The 13157-nt window shown below is 39.4% G+C and overlaps 1 long non-coding RNA gene across 1 annotated transcript in view; it reads left to right on the forward strand.

Annotated features, from left to right (window-relative positions):
• Positions 1 to 9411, forward strand: part of LOC122806821 — a 344083-nt gene extending 334672 nt beyond the window's left edge. The window contains exon 3 of the long non-coding RNA XR_006365559.1: positions 145 to 9411. This is a non-coding gene — a long non-coding RNA (uncharacterized LOC122806821). The remainder of the gene's footprint in view (positions 1 to 144) is intronic.
• Positions 9412 to 13157: the final 3746 nt, after the last annotated feature.

A 13157-nucleotide genomic window follows, 5' to 3' on the forward strand; every position in this document is an offset into this window, starting at 1 on the left:
AGTTTGTGGCTCGAGTCCATCAGGTTCGGTGCATTTTGTTATTTTACAGATTAATGTGTGAAACGTGAAAGTGAATTTCTACTTTGGAAAATGAATTTTGATGCATTGGATTATAGATAATTGTTTCCTCCTTTTTCCTTTCAGCTGAAAGAGAAGAAATTGCTTGAAAAGCCATGCCACACAGATGAAGACTGCATTTCTATAGGTCAGAGAACTGTAATGTATGGCTGTTAAGGGCATTTGAATAAAGAAAATACTAGAAGATCTTCAGCAAGTTCCTTCTCATCTTAGAGGAGCAGGATTTCTTCATACTGCATAGTAAAAGCACAACATAGAGTTCCTGGAGCTGTGATGGGTTCCATTAACTGGACTTTGATGTCATACAGTTTTCCACTTTCTTAAAAAAAAGGACAGCCAAAAAAATGTTTTTAAGACAAATGATTTTCTAGTGATGCACACAGACTTAGACCGACTTAGAGTAACAGTATTGAATCTGGAATTATTGTGCAATGGAAGAGAATTTTTAAATATTAACTTTTTGCAGTTCTAGCACATTTTCAGCCATGCAAAATTGACAATTTTATAAATGATTTAAGTTATTTTGTTTTGTTAAGAAAAAGCTTGAGGTTTCATTTTTATAGAATAAGAACATTGATAAGACAAAGACAGCCACACTAGGCAAAAATCATTCATGATCTATAGCACAGGGGGTACTTATGCCATCAAATGGGTCAGGTAAATTAGAACTGTACTTTATCAAAATTACTCTCCCAGATTGCAGAACTTGTTTAGATGTCATTTAATAAGAAAAATGTGTGTAAGCTTCTGTTTTTTACCTTTAAATATTTTATTTTGGAGTCTACACACCTAATTCTCTTGCCTACTAAAGCCTGTCCTCCAGTCTTTTAAAAAGACATATCTCTTTTCATCCCATTAGTGTAGCTCTGCTCAACATTTGAGAGACTTTTTTCACAAGTTTGCCTTAACTTTTACCTTGAGCAGGGTCAGAGGGAATTTTTCACAATGAACATGGCATAGATTCTTGTTTGCCAGCTTCGTCATCATGAAATAGTCCTCACATGCATGGCATTCTTGTGGCTGTGGTAGGACACCAGTCATGCCAGTTGCAATGGTGTTATGCCACTGAGTAAGCATTCGTGCTTACCTTGCTGTAGACTACACTCTTATGTATGCACAGGAAATAGTGTATGATGACCATACAGCACCTGTCCTTCCCTAGGTGGTATGTAGAGTTCTCTACCCCCTTACATCCCTTAGATGAGAGCTTACTATTCCTCATTTTTCCTTTCAGAGAAGTTTTACCAAACTCTGTTGCTTTTTCAAAAACTTGGGTCAGTGGGGGCAGGAATGAAGGCCTGTTGTCTGTGTCATAAGCGTGCAGAATTTCTTGTTGAAAAAATGCTAAAGAAGTACTTACATTTGCATTATCTGTCTTCAGTGAATGATTACTTTTTCCCCTCAGTGTAAGCTACTCTTTCATGCTTTAGCTGTATCTAATGTTCTTGGAAGTACTTTATTTTTAATTGCACTGGTATGGTAGCTGAAGGCATTTTACATTGAGGCATGCATTACTCTGTCCTTGTATGGAAAATAAGTACTGTCTGTAACCCCTTGGGCATGTGACTAGAACTCCATATGAATCCCCTGTTGTATGTAAAGTACTGAGCAGGAGTTGGAACTAGATGATGTTCTCTACCTAATTTCAACTTGAGTTAAGAGGCTGTTAAGTTCATTGAGCATCATTTTCATTGTTCAAGGAAAACAGAAACTAACAGTAGTGTGTGATGAACATTCCAGTGCTTAAACTGTGTATTATAAAAATGTGTTTTTCAAATTGTATTACTTTTTTTAATGGTATGCATACCACTTGAGGAAATTCTAGATGACCACAGTTAAGTTTATCTTTGGCAAGTGTCACACTTTTGTACTGTTGTCATGTATTGAGTGTTTAGTGTCCTTTGGGTGGCATGAAACTATGATATAAAATAGTGCAAAACCAACTGGTCTGGTGATCTGACCAGCTCATTCAGAATTCTCTTTTTGAGAAATAGTGAAATTTGAAATGCAAATGCCACTGTTTCTCAAAAAGTGAATTCTGAAAAATGATGACATTTGAAATGCAAATTTGATGAGCTAAGCTTAGCTTTTCCAAATGCTCAACTTTAACAAGCTTCTTAGTAAGTACAGCTTGTTTCTAAAATGGAGGATAGAGAGATTTTTTTTTGTATTTGTTCTTCCTGTTAGATTTATAAATATGTCAGTGATATTGTGTCTTATGACCATGTATGCCTAGGCCCTTTCACAGGTTTATACCTCTTTACTCCAGGAGGGCCTTAACAGTCAATTCCGGAGTAAGTTTGTGAAAACCATTCGGTTATCCAGGTTATGTTTTATGGAAGATAGCAAGTTCCACTGATTAACATGCTGGGTATGTTTATTCCAGAGTTTGGGGAGGCAGTGGTTTATAAACTTGTGAAGATTTAGATGCCTAGAGCCATTGGACTTGGAGGTACCAAAAGTCCACGGCAAACAGATTGGTAATGGAATGAAATATTGAAATCTCCCCTCATAAGTCTACAAGGCACTGAATAAAGGGACCGAGCTTCCAGCCTCTTTTTATAGCTGAGGAACTTTAGGCCTGCAATCTTTTTGGTTAAGAACCTTGTTTTTTTGTAATTGATATGTTTAGTGAGATATAGCTGAAAGGGGACATTGTACTCTATATTTCCTTTGATTATGCTGAACATGGAGTTTTAGACCTCTTTAGACCTTGATATTCTTTTAGCAATAAGTTGTGCTAGAAACAAAGATTTCCTAGCAACCACTGTCATGGTGAAAAGAAAGAGAATTATCAACCAAAGTTCCTAGGCCCCTGATTACATTTTCATTGTGTAGTGTAATGTATGCATGAGGGAAATGGTTGTTTTCCAAAAGTGAGGCTTGGTCTCATTTTTAGTGCGGGTCGCATTGCAGATGAGGCTTGTAAGACTGATGAGCTGTATTTACCCAGGGTCAGTTTTAAGACCACCTTTATAGATGGGCATCACCAATGCAGTACACCACTTAGCAAGGACAAAACCAGTAGCTAAACTTAGGTCAAACCGATTAAGGTGTTGATCTTCAAGGCCATGCTTAACACTATGAATTAAGTAACCAAGAGAATTTTCAGGTCCCATGAAGGAAGTATTCTTGGCCTTCGTTAGCACTTCCAGTAAAGTATCATTAGAGATGAGATAATTGAGAGAGTAGGTGATTCAGGTATCTCTGGGCATTAGATAGAAGTCATGGGACTGAAGTTGAAACCAAATTTGTTTGCATGGTTATTGGCAGTCTCTGGTCAGAATAGGAAAAGTCATGATGAAAACGTTCAGAGCAGAAAAAGGTTGTTGTTTTAGTTTTCTAACATAGCTAAAGAAGGCTTTCTAATTGTCTTTGGTTTCTGAGACCAGCTTAAGTATGTGAGCTACTTTATTGGACCTGGTGGTCTTTTTCATTTTTTTTATGAAGTTTTGGATATTTTCCTTGAGAAGAGAGGGTTTGGATGTGCTGTATAATTTAATGAGTTTTTCTTTTGTTGTAGAGTTTATTTATGGTGGCGAACCACCAGGGTGGTTTAGTTTTGAAATTACTGTGATACCTGGTTCTGGTAGGGATTTTTAGCTCTGTGTATGTTTCTAAACTGGTGTAGAATTCCTTAGAAAAGCTTGTTGCTGTATCAAGGTCAGGGGTGGTGAAGTGATAAGTGAATTTTGATGTTTTATCGTAGAGTAGGTTGAGGCTGGTCACATTTGTAGTGCTTAAATCCAGTGGAGTTTACTGTAGGGACTTGGGAGTTTAGGGAGAAGGTCACAAGTTTGTGATCAAACTTCACTGGGGAAGGTGATACTATAGTAATGCAAGAAGTTGCATTATTGTAATAACTGGTTTACGAATGATATTCTCTAGTAGGTTTGTTTGCAAACTGCTGAAGGGAGTTTTTATTTATAAAGTCTAGACATTTTTGGGGAAGATCCTATATTGTTGGTATAGGTGTCCCAGTTTATTCAAGAATAGTTAGACAGCCAAAATAATGAATTAGCACTAATGGGGAGATTGTTTAGGACACTGAGGAATCTCAAGTAGTCATCAGAACACAAAGGTGGTGTTCTGTAACAAGCTATTCATTGATTATTAAACCTTTCTACAGTGTCCTGTAGTTCACTGAGTTCAGTTTGTCTCTCTCTCAGGATCTGCCTTGGAGGCAATATGTTCCTTGCCAAATACGAAGACTCCACCACAGTTGCCATTGGGCCTGAAGATATGAAAAGTGCAAAACCCTGGTATAGAGGGAGTGCTTGCTTTACATTTAAACTGTCCATAACTGTACTTACATGGATCTTTCCCAAATACAGGAGTGCCTCAAGGTCAGGTAATTTTTTGTTCAGACTTCTGGTGTTGAGGAGAGCCACCCTAATGTGATCCAGTTTTGGGGCTGATATGTAGCAGTGTTAGAATATCTTATCAACTTATGAAAAAAATGCATTAGTCAGCATATGGAAGTCCTTGAATGAGAAGTGCAGGCCATTTTTAGTGAAGCAAACTGTACTGTTGAGCATCATGCCCTATGCTGACAAATGATGTATGTTGTGCCAACAGCCTGACCAGGAAACTGTGAATATCCTACCCCCAATTCAGGAAAATGCCAGTGTTCATATTCCAAGCTTTCCAGTTACAGTTCTTTGTATGCTGAGAGTTTTTTTTTATGTATTTTTCTACAGTTCTGGAAAGACTATCAAAATTAAAATTGCATTTGATGTGCACAGCATAGTTCAGTGAGCACATCAGACTGAATGTCAATAACCGTTGTTGTCATCATCTTTATCACCTTTCCCCACCCTTACTATTTACTACCCGGGGTCTGTGTGTCTGACCAGGATGTTCTTACATCTTTGTAATGATATCCAGGGTCATTCTGAAGAGTCAGAAGGACACTACAAAAATCATTTTGATGACTCCCTTCCGGTCTAGGCAACAGTGGTTCTCCTTTTTTATGGAATTAGCCAAGGGCTATTACAGCAAGCTTCCTCCCACATTTGATCTATTCACATGAAACAAGGGGAGTTTGATATGCCACATTCTCAAGCAGGTACAACTGACTGCCTGGGTTAGACACAGTTGATATTAAAAGATGCCAAGAATCCTGTTACTAGGAAATAATATATTAGCAAATGGAAGAACTTTACTAGCTGGTGCTGAACTAAGAACCAGGTGCATTTCCAGGTTTCTCTACCGCTGGTTTTATGATAATTGTACAAGTTACTATCCTCTGGCCTATCTTACTCTAGTGTTAAGGTTATCTTTTGGCTATTTCAGCATGTCTTCTTATGGATCCCCCCTTTTCTTCTCGGTCTTTGTTCAGACTTTTCTTACAAAGGGTTTTGCATGCAACAGGTGGTACCTTATTGACATCTTAACTTAGAAAAGTTAACTATGTCTTCTGTTGAACCAGCATCTGCAAGAAGAGTATCTGAGGTACATGCTCCTATCGTGGATGAACCCTATTTCATTTTTCTTAAAGATATGGATACTTTTAAGAACAAATCCCTCATTTGTGCTTAAAATAGTTCTGAGTGTTAATTTGAATTAAGCCATCAAGCTTCCTATTTTCCTTCTACAACTTATAAAAAATGGAGAGAGGATTCTCCATACTCTGGATGTGCATAGACACATCTGGAATTGTCTTAACAGAGTTAAATACTTTAGGAAGGCTGAGCATCTGTTTATTTCCTATGAAGGGGAAAAAGCAAGACCATTTCCAGGAGGTTGCCCCTTGCTATTCCCACAATGACAATACCTATGGCTGGGTCAATACTCATTCTACTATGACTTTTGTTTCTCTGGTGGCTTATTGGAAAGGGGTGAAATGTAGAAGCATTCTAGAGTCAGCTATTTGGTCCTCTGTACATCCCTTTACAAAGCACTACAAACTAGATTTCTTTCCCAGCTCTAGAGCATGCTTTGCTAGGTCCATTCTTCAGAGGCTCATGGACCCTCAACTTGCCTTCTCCCAGTCTGTGTGAACTTTTGGAAATGACTACTGCAGCCCTGATGTATGAGTGAGCATAGTATAGCTGTGTAAGTGCACTTCAAAGCATTGCTGTAGAGCTGCTGTCACCCTCCAACCCTCTTACTTTATTTGTTGGATTTTGCTGTACCTAGAGAATTTTTTTGTTCCCTAGCTTTACTCTCTCTTGTATCAGGACAGAAATCTCTGTTTTTGCTGTTAAGAAAGTCCTGAAAATTTTGTTTCCCAAGCTGCTGGTTTTCTCATTTGGCTTCTTGTGCCACAAGCATCCTAGGTGCTTGAGTAGAATGAGCTAAAGGCTTGGAAGACTGTCCAGTTGTTATATCCTAGGAACACTATAACCTACATGAATGCAGGGTACTGCAGCAGTGATTTAATCAAACATCTACTGTTATGGCAAGTGCATTTACACACCTGTACTTTCTGAAGAGATGGCCCTGCCAGTGGGATTTATTGTGTCTATATGGACAACAAAATCCACCCAGACTCTCAGTTCTGCCTGTGGATCAGTTAACTTGACTCAAAAGAATAAGTCACCGACAATAAGCACTGTAAGAAGTTGATGAGAAATGCAGCAGTTTCACACGAAAGAGAAGAAGCAGGGACTATTACTTAAGAAATGTGTACTCATTGCTTAGGCTGATGTCCTCCTCCATATTGTCTAACTTATAAACATGATAAAACTTTCTGCTGATATCAACACTTGAAGAACTAGCATGGTCTGAAGCTTTGTTGCACCTTACATAGGTTTTTCTACCCCCCCCCTTACATTTTCCAAGGGAGAGTATTCCTGCCTACGAGAAAGACAGACTGTCAGCAATCAACAAACATACAAGAAATCATGTCCTATAGAAGTATAAACTAACTTCTCACAAGTTTTTATGTTCTCCCCTTGTTTAAATTTAATCAGACACATGCTGGTTTTGATAAAACAGACTTATTTAGCAAAATAATTTCTGTATGGTTACTGTATTGAACAAACACTATTTTTCTGTGTTAAATTGAATGCAGTTTATTGATACATATGCATGTGTAGTCATTTACTTTGCACTGGGGAAATGAATTTTATGATGTTTTAATCAGTGGTCCTAATTGGACAATAGGCCTGAACACTGCTAAATTACTTATGTTACCTACTTAGAGTATTGATCATGGAGTTGCCCCTGGCCTTATACTCCTTCATGTCTGCAGTAAAAATGGGATGTCCTGTCTTACTTGTTTAAATTGCCCCTAAAACACTGATATCAAAAGAATGCTTGTATTTGACCAGATGACATGTGCAGGATATACTACGAATCATGATAACTAAAGTCAAATGTCCCAAATCAGTCTGTTACATTTAGCAGTAATGTTTCTTGGAATTACTCTACATTTAACAAAAATTTTGCATCAGAAGGAAGAATGCCTTTAAATTAGCAGTCATGACATATTCCTTGAAGAGTGTATATCCTGATACTCTGCTTCATTATGCTTGATACTACCATAACTCTTTTGTCCAATTACAGATGTTTACCAAGTAGACAGTTTAACGCATTCTGATCATATGAATGCTGACTTAAACCACACAATACTGTTAGCATCTCTAATTCATCTGTTGTTGTGAGAGACCTCTTGCAAAGTCTATCAGCAGTAAATTGTTTAAAAAGATACCACAACTTTGTACTTTTATGCTTATTTGGCACCCTTTGTGCAAGTTAAAGGGATTTGCAGAGCCTCACTCCTGGCAAAAAAAAAGTTACATTCTATAAATATTTCCAGTTCTTGCTTAGACCCACTTACCTCATTCATTCAGTACAATAGCCTTTGCGTTATTGAAAACCACAAGAAGTAAGTCAACATCCGCTTAATGTTTTAATGATGACGAGCAACATAAGTGTATTATACTGGAACATGGTCCAAGCTGGTTCCAGCTATTATTTCTCTGGTTTTAAACATACTGGGCAATGCTTTAACCTAGTATGTTATGTTGTCTCTCAGTACAAAGTAGCACCAGTAAGAATCAAGCAGCTTTTCTCTTTCAGATGAAAGAAGCAATGTTTTTTGGGGTCACAGTGGTTACCTTTTGTTAGTGTACATGGGCCGTGTACATTAGATTTATCAGCACTGATGGAAGAGAAGGTTTGTCTAGGCTTACATTTATTGGAGTGTGTGTATCCTTTTTAAACATTATCATTACATGCCAAAAATGGGGACTGAGTACAAGAAGCACCTCTAGCTGTTCTGTAATGGCCATGTGATCCATTGCTTTATCCCCCTTCCTGTAGAGGTGACTTCCTCTATGCTGTCAGTAAGCACCCATTCAGGAGATTTGGGACAGATCTGACAAAGAGCTTTATCAAGGTGTTGCCCACTTGCACTGGCTGTTGGGGAATAAATGGATGAAAAGAGAGAAAAAAATTTCAATTCAGGTTTATACATGATTTTCAAGGTGTCTGCAGGACGGATGCTACTCAGTGTGTAAGGTTTCATCTTTCATGCCAAAACAATGATAATCACTGTCTGTCGGGAACACTTCAGTGTACTAATAGGGCTGTGCCCTTCTCACCAGCTGAGCTAAACTTTTTTTTGTTTTTGGTGATATAAATGAAGAGACGATTGCTTGGATTTTTTGAGTTTGTATTTACACCTGCATATTCCACCTTTATGAGATTCTCATCTGTGCACACTGCAGTGGATGAATAGTGTTTGTTATCCTTTGTACAATTTTTAGGTTCGGATAATTTCAACAAACTGTGGAGAAAGGGTTACAGAGTGTCTGTACATGTACATGGTGATAACATTTTTTAGCATTTCATTTATATAAGCTAGTGTACTTAAGATGTATAATAATTTCCTTCAGACCAATGAAACACATTTTCCATGACATTTGTGGCATTTCAGAGGTCTGTAGGAGCAAATGAGTTAAAGCATACATTTGAAGATTTACTACCTGTCTGCTTTGTTTCTTAAACCAAGATATTAATTTCATATTGAAGAGTAGAATATAGTCATTCAAAGTTAAAATGATTTCTCCACATAAGCAACTGCTTAATCTGAAGTATGAAAACTGTAGATGCCATTGTGCTTATAGAAACTACATCTTTAAAGTATAATTGAAGATTGTTGTGAGACACTTTAACATTGTAGACAAAGGAAAACCAAACTGCACTTTAAGGAATCTTATCACTGCAAACAACATTAGGAAGGGATAGCCAAGGTTATTAGTTTCAAATCTGTGTGCTCATTTTAAATATTTGTGTAAAGTAGGTCTTCTGGTACTGATATACACATACAGCTTTGAATTGAAAATCTGTACTTATGAAAAAATAAAGCCTTCATGTTTTGTTGCTTGTGTCTTCATTACTGTGTTCTTCAGTGACTGGCGTAGTTTGTACTATTTGACACAGTTTGTGGCCATTAAAAACTTAGCTGCCTGGCTATGCCAAATAAACTGTTAATTGTTTCCCTTACTGAACACACATCTTGAAGGGCTGTGGTCTGTCCCTTCCACTCATAACTGCAAGATTTCAGAGAAGGCCAGTATTGTTTTCAAGTCTTTTCAAAGGAAGACTCAACTGCAAGGGTGTGACACCCATGCACTGGCCTAGCAATCAAGAAGCCTGAATCCTCACCACTAACACCAGTAAGGGGCATGCACATTGGGAAGATAACAAGTACACACACAGTAATGTACAATTTCCCTTAAGAGCACACAGAGATCACAGTCAGTCTGAGGCTGGTCTCTCCCTTTCTCTTCAGATCCCCAGTAATACTCCCCACTGGCACAGCTGTAGGGTTCAGATCTCAGCCGAGAGGTCAAGCCAAAACCTCCAGCACCCTCTCTGTCCAACCAGTGTTTCATGTCCCTATCCAAGTAACTGACCCACACACACTTTGAGATTTGATTTATATACAGACACATTTGGGGATGGCTGGCACAGGTTCACTAGCTATGCCCCCCTTCTGCCCAGACTATAAGATAGTACTGACTGCCACCAACCACTACTATCAGCTACTATAAAGGCCCTTACCAAAGGGTGTCCAATTCTACTGTGTAATGTTACTGTTATTCAAATATTAAGGGTGACTGAGACTTGAAGGCTATTGGAATGGCTTGTGCAGTATTATTAAATACATGCAAGTATGCTAAGAGCTTAAATTATCTCTACACAAAACAGCCACAGTTAAAAGGTTTAAAATATTTAATAATAAATAATAAAAACACAAGACAATACTCATTAATTCAACACAATGACAATAGAGAGTTCAGAAATAACAGGAAATACTTTAAAACAACATTGTAGGACGGCAGTCTGACATAAATATAGAAAACATCTATACTAATCTGGCTGCATTTCTATCTATGTATAAGAGAAATACTAAGATCTAAGTCTTGCTTACAGAGCAAAGCAAAGTGCTGGTGAGTTGTTGTCAGCTTCAGAACAAAATGCAAAATACACTCTCTTTCTTTGAAAGAGAGTTTTTAAATTGATAATACACATTACTGCTGACTCATTTCAAATTACATCATTCATGTCAGCTCTACTTAAGTTCCCAGGCTCACATTACTTACAATTTAACATTTATTTGTGATCTGCAGCTGCCAGGAAGTCACAGAGCAATAAAAGACACTTTACATGTGAAACCTAGTAATTATCTCTGTCTTAAGACAATAGAAAGAAACTCCTAGCCTAGACATTCTGTCTCTTAGCTTGAGATCACACACAGTTGTAAAATTCTTTACTTATTTTGTCAGAGTCTGTATGTCCCAGTTTCTACCATTAAACAAACATTACATAGGCAGAGAGTTTACAAACATATCTTCTTTCTTTCCAGCAGGGTGCACTGTGGTTACATTTTTGAAGCGCAGCACATAACATAGTTTTCTTACATTTGTAACACAAGCCTGTGGATCATATTAATAATTACAAATGACATAGAATTATTTACAAAAGTCTAGCTGGGCTGGCAGCCTCTCAGTTTATTACATTTATTCCCCCCTGAGAACTCATGCTAGTTTTTCAAGTGTCCCTTGAGAAACGTTGCTTGAGAGGGTTGAGACTATCTGGGTATACCTTACCCCATTCCCTGTCTTGAGAGCCCATCTACGTTGGCATTACAAATCCCACTGCAGTGCTGCACTGACATATATGCTTGCAGCCCTAGGCTCCACCTTAGTAACTTGGCATTTTCCTGGCAGCTTTGTAGCCATGTTAGGGGATTGTGATCTGTAACTACGGTGAATTTTCTTCCATACAAATAAGGCTGAAGTCTCTGTGGTGCCCACACTATGGCTAGACATTCCTTTTCTACAGCTGGATACCATTCCTCCCTGGTTTAGAGCCTACAACTGAGATACACCACTGGGTGCTTTTCTCCCTCAGAAGAAATCTGGCTAAGTGCAGCCCCCACCCCATGGTTTAAAGCATCCAACTGCACAACAAATTCTTTGCTGTAATCTGGACTGGCTAACACAGGGGTTCCTCCCAAAGAATCTTTAAGCTTCTGGAATGCCTGCTCACATGCTGGGGTCCACACTAACTTATCTGGCCTGTTTTTCCTTTTTAGGTCTGTGAGGGCAGCAGCTATGGTACTATAACTGGGGATGAACTTTCTGTAGTACCCTGCTGTCTCTAAGAATGCCCTCACCTGCTTTTTGGTAACAGGTGCAGGCCATGCCTGAATGGCTTTCACTTTGGCAGGTTCTGGCCTGATCTTACCACTCCCCACTCTATGTCCCAGGTATGAGGTCTCTGCCATACCCACATGACATTTGCTGGGCTTAATGGTCAACCCTGTCCTTTGTAGTCTGTCCAGCACTTCCCTGACGTGCTGAAGGTGCTCTTACCATGAATGGCTGTAGATGGCAACATCATCTAGGTAAGCAAGGGCAAAATATCCTGCTCCTGCTAGGATATGATCTACCAGCCTTTGGAAAGTCACTGGGGCATTTTTCATCCCAAAGGGCATCTTTGTGAACTCATACAAGCCAAAAGGAGTCACAAAGGCTGACCTGTCTCTAGCACTGGGAGTCAAGGGCACGTTCCAGTAATCCTTGGTAAGATCAATGGTGGTAAGATATTTAGCTCCACCCAGCTGCTCTAGGGCTTCATCTGTCCTAGGCATGGGGTAAGCATCTGACTCTGTGTGACTATTTAATTTCCTGACATCCACACAGAACCTGGTGCTGCCATCCTTCTTTGGCACCAGCACCACTGGGGAGTCCCAGGGACTGTTGGACTCCTGAATTACCCCTAGTTCCAACATTTCCTGCATCTCCTCCCTCAGAGTCTGTTTGACTCTAAGGCACCCTCTAAGGGGCCTGCCTAATAGGCCTGTGGGGTCCTGTATCCACCTGGTGCTACACCTGCACCCTGGTTTTCCAGTGAACATGTCCCCAAACTCCTGTAACACTGCTCAGATTTCTTGAACGTGGGTAGGAGATAGCTGCTGGGGCATTGCTACCCCTTCCACTGACTTGTCATTCTGAGCCTCACTGAAGAGATCAGTCACCAGATCTCCCTCAGACTCCTCCTGCAATCTACTGCAAATACTCAGCAAAACGGCCTCCCTATCATGGGAAGGTTTCATCATGTTGACATGGTACAATTTGTGCCTCTACCTCCTGCCTAGCAGTTCTGCCATGTAGTTAACATCACTGACCTTCCTTACCACCTTGTAGGGTCCCACCCAAGCTGCCTGCAGCTGGTTGTGTTTGACTGGAATGTGAACAATTACCTGCTGCCCTACAGCATACTCTCTAGCTCGAGCATTCCTGTCATAGCAGACCTTTTTCTGCTATTGGGCTTCTGCCAGGTTCTCCTGGGCCAAGCCCATTAGTTCTCTGAGTCTTGTCCTGAGGTTTAGGACATATGCCACAGCAGACTCCTTGTGAGATTGACACTCACCTTCCCACTCATCATGAATTAAGTCTAGAGGCCCACTCACCCTATGCCTATACAACAATAACTCAAAGGGTGAAAAACCTGTAGATTCCTGGGGAACTTCTCTGTAAGCCAAACAACAGATGGGGCAAATACTTGTCCCACTCCTTCTTAAACTGGTCTGCAAATGTCCATAGCATGGACCTGAG

Source organism: Protopterus annectens, chromosome 7.part0, assembly GCF_019279795.1.
Source record: "Protopterus annectens isolate FY-2018-M chromosome 7.part0, PAN1.0, whole genome shotgun sequence".
Taxonomy (NCBI): Eukaryota; Metazoa; Chordata; order Ceratodontiformes; family Protopteridae; genus Protopterus; species Protopterus annectens.